General features: G+C 50.7%; 1 long non-coding RNA gene across 2 annotated transcripts in view; it reads right to left on the reverse strand.

Annotated features, from left to right (window-relative positions):
- Positions 1–15,370, reverse strand: part of LOC101673739 — a 47,070-nt gene that overhangs the window by 6,320 nt on the left and 25,380 nt on the right. The window contains exon 4 of one of the 2 annotated variants that reach the window (XR_199087.3): positions 2,270–3,045. This is a non-coding gene — a long non-coding RNA (uncharacterized LOC101673739). The remainder of the gene's footprint in view (positions 1–2,269; positions 3,046–15,370) is intronic. The other variant, XR_001178625.2, reaches the window with a different exon arrangement.

Genomic DNA, 15,370 nt, shown 5'->3' on the forward strand with positions numbered 1-15,370 from the left:
AATCATCAAGCTAAGGGGCACCTGGGTGCCTCAGTTGGTTAAGTGTCTAGCTAAGTGTCTTGATCTCAGGTCTCGAGCTTGGGATTGTGAGTTCAAGCCCCACAGTGGGCTCCAAGCTGGGTGAGGAACCTACTTAAAATAATAATAATAATAAATCATTGAGCTAATCAATATCTAAGACTCCCTAATATTAGACCCCAAAAACTTCTGGAGGAGGATTTTAAACTTAACCCATGTCACACCTGCTTCCTTGATTAGAAAACGTGATAGGTCTTGCCTTCTGTGCTTTTTCTCCTCCTCCCTAGTCTCTCCTCTTGAGAATCTTGCACTAGTCAAATGCTGTGGGTCAGATTTGTCCTGGCCTGTGTGACTGCCCAGCATGTGGTGATCGGGGAGGGAGGGAAGTCTTCGTGGTCAGAGCTGGCCAGGGCAGGAGTGAACTCAGGAGGCCTAGCCTACTGAGGGAGTGTGGACGTCCGTGTCCCTGACCTGGTCATCCTGGCTAAGTGTGTCTACCCACCATGAATGTCCACTCATCAGCCATCACGGGGCTCCGCGGAAGCCCAGGAGGAGGGGAAGGGGGCGGCCCAAGCAGCTTCCCCTTCTCTTCCTTCCTCGGGGAGGCTCCAGCCGGCCTTTTATATTTCGGGGAGTCCCCCACTTCTCCACATAATGAATTACTGAAACCCCAGCGAGAGTCCAACAGGCAGAAACCAAACAATAGACTTCACGTGGTGCAGGGAATCCATTCTCAGTTAGCTAAAAAAGAAATTATTAAATCCCTAACTACACTCCCTCGTTACAATACTTTTCTCAGCATTTCACATACAGTCCTGTATTTTGTTCTTCTTCTTCACGACTGAGTACACTGTCAAGTGATTCTCCTGTATCGCATTAATAATAATAATTTACCAAACATAAAAATAATGATAATCACTCCTACCCTTCATTTAGTGCTGTCCACATACATAGCAGGCCCAGGGGCTTCCCACACACTATCCCTTTGAGGCGGAAAAGCCACCAGCCTCATGAGGCTACACCTTGGTCCCGGGGGAATTAGGTGTGGAAGTCCTACAGGGGTAGCTTCCTTTGTCCATCTTTCATTCGTATGTATCTGATCAGGCTGACCTGCCACCAACTCTTCAAGCACCTGCACCCCTCCCGTGGCAGGGGCCAAGCTTGCGTCACTGCCAACAGGGACATGCTGGCCAGCAGCCTCCCACTCCCACCCCCAGGATGGCTGAGAAGGCAAGTCACCGGCTGAGGGTCTACACCCCAAATCCAGCATGCAGAAGGTACCCAGTGGTTCTGAAATGTGTTGTCAGAGAGTGAGGGTTGTGCCAAGTCCTGCCCGGCCAATCTCTGGTCAGGCGTCCCTGATGTCGCTGGCTCCCACTCACTCCCACTGGTCTTGTGTCGGGCTCATCTCTCAGAGGGCTCCCCAACCCCTAGCCAGTAACAACCGGGGTACCAACAACCAGGCACGCTTCTCAGGAAGAGCGGAGATCACCAGTATTCAGGTCCTGCTAACACCCACGGGCAGACACACGTCTATCTCACGATCATCACTGGCTGGACACGTCCTCAGCTGATCTCACGATGAACACTTCTCTAGGCTGTAATTGTTTGGTCATTATTACAACCGAGACCTGGACAGCCAGTGACATGGGTTGCTACTAAGGACATGAGGGCTGGCATAGGCAGTAAAGCCAGAAAAGGCTGATGATGGGAAGGAAACATTCCAGACTATCTCAGAGCCCTCCCACTGAGGGGAGTCAAGGTAGTACATGAGCCTGCAGAACTAAGCAAAGAAGACTCTCAGCTGCCAAATTTGAGGCAGTTCCTGCAGCCAAGCCATCAGGGCCAAGCAAGCTGGTTCCTCCCACACCCTGTGTTGACAGACACCAAGCGGTGGCCCCCCTCCCACCGCGCCCCCTTTCCTTCTGTGTGCTAGCCTAGGGCATCTCAGCAGCTTCCCTCCCCGCCAGCACAGAAACACTTTCTTGTCACAAGCCGGGTTAGTCCAAGCCACCCAGTACCCATCCAGGGCCTCGAGTAGAAAACCCCGAAGAAGGTCTAAAGACGAGCCTGGCTTTTAAAGGCCCTTTGGTGTGATTCACGGCACTCGGGTTGGGGAGGGGTCAAAAGATCTCTCGGGTTGGGGAAGACAGCTCAGCAGAGCTTGGCCATGGCTTGCCAGGGAACTGCTTCTGAGACACAGGGTTCTGGGCATAATAAAAAACTTCCGCTCCGCGGGAAAGGTACTCACTGCAGACCCCTGCCAGGGTCGGGTGTTTGTCAGAGCCCAGGAAGGGGCCACGAGGGGCTCCCCACGCACTCTCAGAGTCACAAAGCCTTCAGGAATCCATCACCTTCTGCGGGACGCACATCCTGTCTGAGCAGCAGACTTTTCTCCCTCTGTGCTTGCCGGGGGAGGTCAGAGTTCACATCAAATGTCATTAATCATCTTCCCGGGGGCTGGGGCCTTCTTGGACAGTCCTATTAATCAGAGGCCTATCACACCCGCAGCCTGGCTAGGTCGCCATTGTCCTGTTTCTCACCTATCATCGGAAGATTAGATTATCAGTGACAACTGAGACACCCTTTGAGTCGCAGGGAAGCCAGAGAATGGGGTTGCTTCTATTTTTTTATTTATCCTCCCGATTTGAGGATGAGCTGTTTCTTGTCTTGTCACACTGCATCCTTTTCTTCAAAGAATCAGCTTTAGGAATCCAATTTGTCAAACTGGACAATCATTGGCAAATCCATATAAAAAAAAAAAGGAAAAAAAATCTCAGCGACTTTATCAAAAGAAATAAAATAAAGCAGAAGGTTTTAAGCGGAGCCTGAAAGGATTAGAAAATAAGTTGCGTTTGACAACAATTAATCTCTGGAAAGCGGAGCTTTGTCAAATAGGAACAGGCAGACATGTGTCCAAAAGGGATTCTGGAAATCCACACCGGAGTCTATCCAGTGCCTGGGCACGACCCCTCTTTTGGGGGCGGCGGGGGTGGAGAGGGGAGGATGTCAAGGCGAGACCCGGTGCTGAAAAAGAACAAGAAAGAAGTCCTGAGTGTTTTCTCCTGATTTTCTGCCTACCAGCAACCATGGCGGCGACACAAAGCGCACAGCTGCCCGGTTCTCCTGGGGCTGTGACTGTCTCCGTACTGGGCAGTGACTGAGCCCATCCTAGTGGCCGCTGTATGGGGTCATCCAGGAAGGGGGCACTTTCCTGCCCTTCCGAATTACAGAGATCAGGGGAGCCCCTGTGACACCTGAATCAGTTAGATGGGATAGACCTTGGTGACAGGGCACCCAGGGGCTGCAAAACCAGCTTGGGGGTTGGGGAGGGGTGGGGGCGGAGAAGCAAAGACAAGCCAGGGTGGGGTGGGGCCCACAGAGCTCTCAAGACGGTCTGAGGCCTCATCCTCTACTCATTGTCGCCTGCTGGGAAGGGGCGTTCAAATCCTTCAGATCTTCCTGGTTTTCGCTAGATTCCGGAGGGCCCGGGCTTCTCTGTGAACACTCCCTGTTTTAAGTGTCGGCAGTTAAACAAAAAAGAAAATCATCGTGCATACTAAGCAAAACCTGTGTGTGGGGGGGGTCACTTTGGCCCCCACACCTGGGATTTGTGACACTGATCTAATCTACCCGCCTGGATGCAAGTAAGATCCATGGGGTGTGGAGAAGCTGGAAACTTGCAGAGCTAACCCCGCTGGTTAGAAGCAGAGCCAGTTCGAGAGCCCAGTTCTTTAGACTCCCAGACCAGTGCTCCCTGCTCTGGACCTGATTCTGTAAACCTGTAAGGGACCAGTTAGCAGGTACAGTCATCCCAAGTGCAATGAAAGTGATTGGAATCAAGAGATCCTAGACCCTAGGACCTCACCTTGAAATCAGAGAAGGGACTGAGACAAGTCTCAAGTGACCATCGTACTTTTCATGCTGTCTTCTTTTAATTTGCTACCTGACCAGCTAGCTTGCAGTGATTCTCTGTGTGGCCGCTAGAGAGGTCTGGGGCAGGAGGCCAGGGAGGGCTGTGAGCTCCATGTGGTCATATTAGCCACTGGACCACAGCCCAAAGCTGAAGCTCAGGAGCCAAGCCACCCAGTTCAAATCTTGGTTCTGCTCTGTATTAGCTGTGTGACCTCCAGCAAGCTACTCAATTTCTCTGATCTCCAGTTTCCTCATTTTATTTATTGACTTTTTTAAGTTTGTTGTTTTTTTTTTAAAGTAAACGCTACCGCCAATGTGGGGCTCGAAACTATAACCCCAAGATCAAGAGTCGCGTGCTCCCCTGAGCTGGCCAGGCGCCCCTCCATTTCCTCATTTTAAAAATGGGAATGATAAGAACATCAACCTCAGGAGATCATTGTGAAGAAGAAAAGCAGCAGAGAGCCGAGCCTGCCACGAGCCGAGCTCACTAAATTGCTGTTGCTGTTTTAATCCGTAATCATAATTTACTGCGTCCTCAGTGGTCCCTGATGTGGAAACACATCACGGCATGTTGAGTCTGCATGGAACCTTAAAAACCGTTCTTCTGAGACCGTCTCATCTTAGGAAAAAACAGCAGCCCGCAGATGGCCAACGGGTTTATCCTTCGCAATGGGCACGTCCAAAAACCTATGTATACCTACAGACACGGTTCCTTTTGACCACATCCGCAGGCCTCTGCCAACCATTTCGTCTTCCTACCGTGACCTCATTGGAAATAGAAGTTTCTGCTGTAACTGGGTTTAAGGCAGAGCATACAATATTTCACCACGACGGCCCGGTGAGCACCGCATCCCGCCCCCACTCCAGGGCTCCTTACGGAAAGATTTGTGAGATGACTCGGGGCCCTACTTGCCCACTGCAAGGTTGTGACCAGCTTCGTTTTTAAAAATGTTTGTTCTCCCAGACGGTGTGTGATCACTAGGGAGAAAACGCGCCTCAGGGTAATTTCCGTGTTTGGGGAAAGACACGCTTTATGGCCCAGCCAGCTGATCAGTTCTGAAAACTGAACACTTCTGAAAATCAACACTTGTTGACCAAACTTGACAGGTGCGGTGTCTGTCTTTACTAGGGATTAAATAAAGACTCCTGGCGTCCGTGGGGGAGTGGCCTAGTATGGAGTGGAAGGCAGAGATTTGGTGCTGGATGGATCTGAGGACAGATCTTGACTCCCCGCTTGTCCCTAGCCCATGAGATCGTTTCTTAAACTCTGAGTCTCCAGTCCTTTTGTGCGTAAAATGAAGGAAATAAAACCCACTTCATAGGACTTGGGGAGAATCCCAGAGAAAATGAATGCGCTCGGGAGCTGTGAGCTAGCTCCCTTCCGTCTCACGGCATTCCCTTGAGAAGTAGAACCTGTGCTCACAGAAAGACAAGACGGTGTCTGTCATCCATGGACAGGCATTCGCTGAGGGACCTCTACAGAGACCCTTGTTAAGTGTCTGGATGAGGCTTCTCGGGGCCAAATTCAGGTCAATGTCAAAGGAGAGGAGAGAACAATGGACACATTCATGCTTTTCGGGTTCTGTTCAGGCTTCTGGTCTGAAAGCCAACTGCTGACTTGTTTAAAGAAGAGTTTCCATCCTCCTTGGAGCTGATATGGACCCTGAAACACGTTGGGTCTAGCCCTTCTAGGACATTCCAGAGGGAACATAGGGTGAGCCCGGGGTGACCTCTGCACAGATCTGCCCCCTGTGCTGGGCTGCTGGAGCCAGGGAGAGCCGAGTCTCCCACCCGTTTGCTTCTGCGCTATGTCCTTGCCTGCCCCGTGTTCACAGAGGCTCTTCTCTAATGCGCTACCTAGTTTTGAGGCCAAGCAGAAAGGAAAAGAGGAATAGCTGAGGCCTCAGATAAATCTACGAGGGATCAGGAGAGACACTCCGGGCTCCCAGAAACACATGAAGACTCTGGGAGCGTTCAGCCTCCTGAAACTGTGGCGCTTTCCCCGCATGCTTAATACAAGCTGACAGCCCGCATTGTTCTGCCAAAGACAAGGTAGCCGTATCCCAGTGATAGGGTGAGGGGAGCAGAGGGACAAAGGCACAGGAGCTGAGGAGGGGCGAGGGCAGGCGGTGAAAAATAAAGAGAGAGGGCCGGTGGGGGGTGCCTCTTAATCGGGGGGCCTGGCAGGAGACCCTGAGAACGGCAGCCCACTGACAGTGGAGACCAGGAGCTCCAGATGGCTTTTTGTCTCGATGCAATAAAAAATGTAATCTGACAGGCCCCGGGATGGGGCTGGGGAAACAAAAGTCTGGGGGCAGGCGGAGGGGGTTGCAGGGTGTGGGATTGGGCAGGGTTAAAGGTAGCGAGTCTGAGAAAGACAAAAAGAAGCTACTGTCTCCTCAAGCAATTACAGGCTTTGCAAATGACATTTAATTCCAGAGGTGGTGCGCATGGGGGACCAAAGCCAGGTGTTTGCCGGGCTTGGCAAGGGGAGACGTATGGGAAATGCACCGGACATTTGGCCCCTGAAGAAAGGTGATAACTTTGCCGATTAACCACGGTGTGGGTTCTTTGTGTCCACACCGCCCTCCCCCCACCCCCACGCCATTAAGGGATGATATAAAGATACAAGGCTTCCTGGCGCAGTTTAATTGCTGATAGACGGGAAAGTGATGAGCTCGTCGTACTCTGCAGACGTCCTGTAGGAGACCAGATGCCATATTAATGCGGCTTCTCAGAGGGGGACACACCCCCGCCTGCTTCACCGGGAATATACAGACGTCCAGGGAAACAGGGGTGCCTCTGTGGCCTCGAATGGGGCTGTCGATTTTTATTAACTAATCTCTGCCTTTCAAATCACTGCGTGTTGTCTTCCCAAAATTCTTGGTCGCTGCTTGGACCCAGCACTCAGCAGGCTCTTGATAAATATTAAACAGTGAAGGTAGGGGACGGCTCCAGATTTCACCGTTAAGGGACAGTTCTCCAGGGGACAGATTCCACTGTAGAACCATCGAGGGGTCCCTGTGGCTGGAGAACAGGAAGTTTAAGGTGGGACATTGTAACGGTCCTCAGGCAGGAGGCTTAGTGGGTATTAACAAGAGCCTGTTAGCAAGATGAAAATGATAAAGCTAGAAGGTGCACGGTTCTGGTGAAGATGTGGGGAAATGGGCCTGAGCCCATGGGATGGGCCTCCACACTCTCATGTGGAGGGAAGCGGAGTAAGGCTTTTTTCAAAAACAGAGTGATGACCTTGATCACAATGTTAGCATCCACACCCTGTAAGCCAACAGTCCCACAAACCCGCCCTATGGCTATAGGACAGATGTGTGCCAGGCGTAGGCACTGGGTGCTTATGGCAACCCCATTCACGATTTTTAAAAAAGGAGAAATGATCTTAAATACCCACCATTAGGGAAATCGGTGGTACAACCATACAGTGAAATACTCTGAGTTGTTAAAAAATAATGAAGGGAATCTACACCTATTGTTGTGGAGAGACCTTAAAGACACATCGTTAACAGGGAGGATAGAGGGGGGCGCCTGGGTGGCTCAGTTGGTTAAGTGTCTGACTCTTGGTTTCAGATCAGGTCCTGATCTCAGGGTTGTGGTATCAAGGCCCATTTTGGCTCCATGTTCAATGGGGATCTGTTTGATATTCTCTCCCTCTGCCCTTCCCCTAACTTGTTCTCTCTCTCTCTCTCTCTCTGTCAAATAAATAAATCTTAAAAAAAAATGGCCCCCCAAAAAATACATACAGCGTGATAGCATGTATGCTGGAAAAAAAACCCAACTGAAATACCTAAATATGGGTGCATGAGTAAATATATGTACATAAATGCACAGAGTGGTCTTTAGAGGATTTAGGCATAAAAGAATGGTGGGGAGAGGGTTGTGAAGGACCTCTTTCACATTTTATGTTTCATTTTGATAATGCAAATATCTGTGCATTACACAATTAAAATTTTTAAATATACATTTGACAAACATCCATATATATATATATACTTTTTTTTAGATTTTGTCTGTTTTTTTGAGCGAGTGAGAGCACAAGTAGGGAGAAGAGCAAAAGGAGGGGCTAAGGGTTCCAGGTGGTGATTCCTTGAAAAGAGGAATAGACTGGGGTGGCAGGCAAAGGCTTTTAGAGCAACATAGGTTGGTGGGCATCATGGGACTTTGCTCTCATTTGGCATGACTTCTGGTCCCTGAAGAATATGGTATTGGAAAAACCACCACCAGAGCTACCAGCTGAGCAGACAGAGGCACTGACTCTCATAGTCTGTTCTTATTTTTATATTGAAGGGTGAAGTGAAAAATAAGAAAGAGAAAGCTAAGATTCACCCCTACAAAAGTAGGGTGTGCCCCTGGCTCTCTTCAGATCAAGGCCCTTAGGAGTGGACTGGGAGGGATGTGAGGACAGCTCATTGGGTCTCTATTTTATTCAGAGGCCACTAACCCCCAGAAAAGGCTACAGTTCTTCTAGAGATGCTCAGCAAGGAAGCGGCCCAGGCAGAAGATGATTCTGAGTCTCGAGACCCAGGATGTTCGAGATGTACAATAACCAAGTATGTGGTTTAAGATCATTTAGGAGTCATACTAAAAAGGAAAACAAGACAGGTGACGTTAATTCTAATAAAACGTTTTTGGTTTTTCAGTCTTGGTTGTTGCTGTTGGCTTTGCTTCTAACCAAGAGGCAGGGCAGAGCTTTAAGAAGAGGGTAGCTCTCCATCACTTCTGCTGGCCAAGGTCATCCTCAGAGGGACTCAGGCTGCAGGAGGCCTGAGGGGAACCCATGTGTTGCCCAAGCAGCTCAAAAGCCAGGACTGTACAAAGAATAGAGGATGGTGTGGCTCAGGTGTGTGGCGGGTCGGGGGAGAGACGGGCCGCAGCAGGGCCATCTGCGGGATGCTAACTGGGCGTGGCTGGCCTCACGGCCCCAGGTCTGGAAGGCTTGCGTGGAGGACCTGAGGTGAGTCCAGGAGCCCCACTTCCTCATGGCGTCCTGTCCAGATGGGGTCAGGCTTCTTGCTTCCAGGACAGGGAGCAGGCAGGCCACAGGGAGGGAGGCCACCGTAGACCCTTGTAAGGCCCGGGACTCACATGTTCTCTTCCCTCTTCATCTGTGTCCTGGAAGCCACCTTAGAGTCATCTTGTCCAAACACTCTGTTTTGCAGCAGACGAAATACCGGGGAAACAAAACAAAACAAAACACCCTAGGAAATGGGCTCCAAGAGTGGCCGAGCCAGGTTTTACACAACTGCTTACGGGAGTGGGTGTGCGTGCCGGGTGGGACTGGCCCAAGACAGGGGTGGAGGAAGGCGGGGCGAGAAAACAGGTCTGCAGAGGACAGGCAGGGGCTGCAGGCCACTCATGCCGTCGGCACAGAGAAAGTGGCCGGAGTCCGTGCCTGGCTTGCTCAGAAAAGCACAATTCCCATCGGGATGAATGACAGCCAGAGGGATCTGGAACTGATCTGACCCGCGGCGGCCTCCCTGCGAGACTCCAAAGGACTATCCTCAACAAAAGCAATCCCATGATTGCTGACTATACACCGTAACTTCCATGAGATGCAGGATAAAGGACTAACACCCGTCCTAGGGGGAGGACTTACAGCCTCAAGTCTGCTAGGGAGGAGGGACGGAGGCCAAATTAGATTGCATGGGGTGGGACATAGATTGGAAGAGAAGAAAGACAGTCTCAGACACTCAGACGTCACCCCAGAGCACCCAGGGGACCCAACAAATCAATGTCTCCCCAGGACTCAAAGGACAGGGCAAGTGACGGTCTTCATTGAGAGTCTGGCAGCTACAGACCAGAAGACGGATCTGAGGGCCTCCTAGGATGTCTCCTACGCTGAAGAGTGTTTACTAGAAGACCGCTGGTGGTCCCGGTCCATTCTTCTCGTTAGCATCACAGAACCAGGCCCGGCCTGCCTGCCCCTGGGAGGGCAGGTCCCCTCCAACTCGGAACTTGCCTGGACACAGGAGGCAGGGAAATAAGGTGGGCAGTGGGATTCCTCCACCTCTTCCCAGCTCTGGTGTCTCCTCTCCACCTGAGGGGAGAGGGGGATGGTTCTGAGTGACCCTCACACCCTCACATATTAATGAATATGGCCAACATGCTCAGAGAGCCAAAACGGGGGCGTTAGCCAAGGGCTGACATCATTAGAGCAAATGACAGCTATTAGTATTACGCTGTTGTTATTATGTTTGCTCTCTCAACCCTTAAATCACACTCCATCTCGCGATGGCTCGCATTTTATGTAATTATAGCTTATATAGGTAACAAATGGATATTTCTGCAAGCCGAGGAGAGAGCTTTCTGCATACATTAATTTGCTTGATTAGTTCTCTATTTGGTATGCTTTGTTCCTCCAAACTCCCCTTTCCTGTCCAGCTTCAACAGAAAATTAATGAGTTTTAACACCTTGCAAAAGTGGGCTATGCCATGGGAATACCTCGGGTGTACTTTGGGTTTTAAATCCACACATTCAGAGGCTTCCTAAAGGTTATGCAAAGGTTAACAAACAATTAATATGTTGAATCAGTGTGCTAAATCTGTTTACTCAGTCTTGGCAATCTAAAGGCCATTAGCCGTCAGCCTCAACATTTTAGATTGATCTGTCTCTTTCCTAACCCACCCCTCCTCTTGTCCCCTGGACAATTTGGGTGAGAAAGAGAAAGAAAAAAAAATCTGAATCGAGAGGAGTAAATATCTCTGGAAAGTTGGGGTTTTCTTGCTATCCGAGTCTTAAAGCTTTGGGAAGGGCCTAGACTTGACCAAGTGGAAAGTTTTGAGAAGACAATGCAAGATGAGAAACATTCTCGCCTTTTTAACAACAGGTAAAATGTGAATTAGGCTTACAAATGGATGCCGAGTTTCTGTGTTGATTTCCTCCCTCGTTTACAGGGAGAAGGGGGCGGAGAAGAAAAGGTATGAGACAGGTCCCACCCTGGGGCACTAACAGAAAGAGGCCTCCTACCGCACTGTCCTCTAAGGAGAACACGTTGCAGAGTAGTGGGGGCCCAAAAATTTCCTTTTCTTAGCAGGCAGAGGAAGAGGATAAGAAACAGCCACATTTAATCCAGGTGGTCCCCCAAGGGGTCTCCTGACTCCACAAAGAGTCTCCTCCTTCCCCACCTTTTAGGATGCTGTTGTTGATGAGGACAGTCTTGGCAAGAATGAAGGTGATGACCTTGATGAGATGGGCCACATGCTGTTCCTCCAGCCCGGCCCTTTTAAAAAAAGGCTGTGTGGCCTATATAATCTACCTCTAGCCCAGGCTTGACAGGTACAATCCCCCACATTGAACTGGACTCCCCTCTCCTTTGTTTGTCGCCACTTCTCATGGCTTGCCAATCAGCTTGTCTCCCTAGCTAAGACCAGCTTCTTGGCTGACCATTCCTGCCCACGGGCTGCCAGCTTTGGCCCTTGGGGTACTTTCTTAGACACCATCTGATATTTGCTCTGGGACCCTGGTCTCTGGGGAGCTGGTGTCTCCAAAAGAGAAACACAACCCAGAGGACACCATGTGACACCTGTTCTGGTCAACCGAGACTTAGCCAGACCCTTAAATCCCCGCCCCACTCTTCATCTACATTGGCCGAGGCAGAGACAGCCCAAGGCAAGAGAGAGGGCAGAGCAGGGAGAAAACAGAGAAGGAGCTGACCACATCCTGCTCCCCCAGGCCAACTTAGAGAGGAGAAGCAACAGGTTGCACAAGAGTTTCGTGGGAGACTGGACTTATAATTGGAAGAAATGAAACTTTCCATTAATACCTGGGAGTATCCAAAAAGCAGGAGTAAGGGGAAATGAATCCTCAGAGCCACTGTGCAGGGGCAGTGGGGGAAAGAAGAACTTTGCTTCCTCCTCACACCCTACCAAGCCCAGTTCATTCAATCACCTGGTCACTCTGTATTGTCTCTTTTTCATACTGAACTGCATGACTTATACAGAGAATGGAAAATAAACTGGATCAGGAGCCCGATGTGGGCCTCCATGCGGGGCTTGATACAAGGCTCAATATGGGGCTTGATCCCAGGACCTGGGATCATGACCTGAGCCAAAGGCAGATGCTTAACCGACTGAGCCACCCAGGTGCCCCTAAACTCTATCTTTTAAAAAGAAAGAAGAATTCCAGAATGTTCAGATTGACAAGAAAGTGTCCTGACAAGAGACTGGACTAACCAGGACAGGGATGAGACGAGGTGTACTCTTGGAACTTGGGCATAGGTTTCGTCTAGGCTTTGTGTCTAGTGAGACTACAGATTTCAGCAGGAGCGAGTGAGGTGTCAAGCTCTGGGTTTACATCAGCCGCCTGAACCGTGGGATCCAGGTGGGCAGTCGGAGTAGCCGCTACCTTTAGAATATTAGAGTACTCTTCCAGCATATACACTTTGTTTCTTGCAAATTCCTGAGCCATGCACACTCGGCCTGCTCCCAGGTTGCACAGGAGAAAGGCCTTGAGGAGAGAACCCTTTGCAGCCAGGATAAGTTCTACATGGAGCCCCAGAGGGAGCCCCGGTCTTCTGATTGCAAGGCAAGGTCTCTGAGGCCATGTTTCATGTCTAAAGAAAGAAAATAGTTTCATTGTTTCGAGAAATGCCAAGCTGATGATATGAAGGAATAAGCAGATAAGCTCTCCCGTGCCCTCTGAATCATTCAGGCGTTTTATGCATAGATTTTTATCCTTAAAAACAGAGAGGGGAATTAGGTTCTGTTTGCGAGGGCTGAAGTCATTAGATCTGGCTTGCCCGGTTGTGCACCTATTGATTGAGGAGGTGGCTGTGCTGGGGGCAACGCTGGGAAGACCAGTTCCCTAGTTCCTGAGCCGCTGCCTTAGCTTGACAGTCAGCACCCGTGTGAACCACGGCGAGTGCCCTGAGGAAGAGCAGATGGGCGCCAAGCCCCCAGCCCCTATCCTGCCTGTGCCAGAGACATCCCCTCAGGTGGGCGGACAGAACGGGCTGCTCTGCGCTCTTCCCTCTCCTGCTGAGCTGAAGGGCCCAGGCAGGAGCTCCAGCTAGCCCTGTCCCATGTGGGTGCTCTAGCATCCTTTCTCGCTAGCTTTCACTCTCTGTTCGGGAGGATAAAAAAAGGGTGTCTCTGGGCAGAAATGCTTCCCCTCCACAATGAGCGGGGAGGAGCATTCTGGCCTCCTGCAGCCCAGGGCAGGGGAGTGGGAGGGGGTGGGCAGGGGCTGATCATTTGCAAGGAGACGGGGAAGGAGGCCTCACCCCTTCACAAGTGCTTTTGCCTCCAGACCCAGCTTGCACCGATGAGTAGAGTCAGCTGGCCCCTGGGGGCCTGCCTGCCTGATGGAAGAAGTCCAGGCCCCAGACTGATGGGGCAGCTCTCACCGGACGGCTGCCCATGGGCACTCAGCTGCTCTCAAGGGGCACCAGGTCCTAGCCTGAGCCTTGGGATACAAGAATGTATCTTGTCTGTACTCTTTCCCTTTGCCTGTGGCCTGAACCAGGCAGCCCAGCCTCACCACTGTGGACAAAGACAAGACCTGATGGCAGGAACTCAGGTCCGTTTGACTGTGTGGAAGGCTCACCTCCAAACCGTGAGGTAGGAGAAGCAAATGCCTATTTTACATAAGTTGCTCGAATACCATGGGGCCTGTTGTCTCCAGAGCCTCGCTTCTAAGCTTCTAACGGATACACAGCCCTCGTGCCTCTCAGCCAAGAAGGCCCAGCACTCAGCTCCCTCTCGTCCCCTCCAGAGGGAAAGCCAGAGAAAGGCCTCTGGAAGGCAGAACCACAACCCAGGGACACGTTCTCTCGGACACATAACCTAAGTGAGACCAGAGGCAAAGAATCAAACCGCAAGCCCCTCTTATTTCTCCTCCTTTCTTAATTATCATCCCATTTGTAAGCCAAACCCTGTCATTCTGTCTCCCTTAATGGCTAGTTTCTATTCTGAGATTCTCTCCGCTCTATTCTCTTTTGCAATATTTAGGAGCTCAGGCGAGGAAGGGGTAAGGCTGCTCCGTTCACACACCCGTTCTTCTCTTTTTAAATATTTCAGTTGCTCCCAATTCTTATTTTTGCATTTCAATTTCCTGTGGTACAGTCCATTTATCTCGGTCACTCAATCAAGTTTTCCCGACTCTCCCCCCGCTTATCTTTCCTGCTCCGGGCTGGCTGAAAATACCTACATTATCTTTGCAGCCAGTGTGCCGACTGGAGAGAGATCTACAGATTGTCTTGATAGGAAAACATCTGAGGGAAAAACTGGGAAGTGCTTCGCTCGGCAGAGGACAAGGTGAAGTGTGTGACCTCAGCAGCAACTTTCTTTCAAGGTGAAGCTCCCAGGGAAGGCTACCTCCAAAGGCGTCTGTCAGGATTCTCCTCTTTGTTTCTGGTGAGAACCCTGCCTTCCACCGTGTCTTCATTCTCCCATGGGATGGGTTTACCAAGAACCTCATGGGGCTCACCAATGCCTCAGATGGCCTTGACCACCCAGTACCTGAGCTCCAGACTTCCCACTGAGGTTTCCCACCTGCCCTTCCTAGGTTACTGGGAGCTGAGTAGCTATCTGTCAGTGGAATCCTAAAACCACGATTTGAGAGAAAAGTTCCATCTTTACTCTCTGGAATGCTGACGATTTTGAATTGAAGGTCTCTACTTTGTGTTCTTTCCCTGTGTGGGACCAGAGCTTGGAGATGAAAATGGATGCCAAACTGTGCTTTTAGAGGTGAGAGCTAGATCGCACTCGGAATCTCTGCTGGCTGGCCTCCCTGGATATCCCTAAGCCCCCACAGGTTTGGTTTCAGAGGACCAGATGGCAGCATCATGGTTAGCACGCTGGGCAGTGGAGGGGAGGGAGGGGCAGGTCACTGGTAGGCACTCTACTGATGGGCGGTCAACCCACGGGAACCCGGAACCAGGAACACAGGAGCCATGGTTCTTTGTCTCAGGCTATGGTGCATCATCCCATCTGTTCGAGACCCGTGGATAATATGGGATCCTGCTCCTCAGAGGGCAAAGCCTTCAACCTGCTCTTGGCCTTGAGCGGCCACCCCTCTCAAAGTTGGGAAGGAAACCCCTTCCCTCCCCCTAGGGGCTCTTTCTTCTCCTTTTAATCCACTTCCTCCCCTCTCCCAGGGTCACATCACTTTTGGATCCCTGGACCACATTTTTATCATTTTGTTCTAGTGCATGGGATGACTCTGGAACAGGGGGGACAGGGCAAGAGACATGTGTTTGGAGCCTGCTGGACGGACTCCCCTTAGCAAATTTTGTGTGCGATATTAGACCTGCAAGCTACAGACCTTCTCTGAGGCTTTAACACTTAGGAATTACATTCATCTTCCTGTAAGAAAGACCCTGATCAATATGGCCTAAACAAGATAGAGATTTATCTCCCTCATGTTATGAGGAAAAAAAAAAAGAAGAAGAAGAAGCCCGCAGAAGGCTCCTTCCAGGCTTCCATT

The sequence above is a fragment of the Mustela putorius genome, unplaced genomic scaffold, assembly GCF_011764305.1.
Source record: "Mustela putorius furo isolate JIRA1106 unplaced genomic scaffold, ASM1176430v1.1 tig00003962_pilon_pilon_pilon, whole genome shotgun sequence".
In the NCBI taxonomy this organism is placed as follows: domain Eukaryota; kingdom Metazoa; phylum Chordata; class Mammalia; order Carnivora; family Mustelidae; genus Mustela; species Mustela putorius.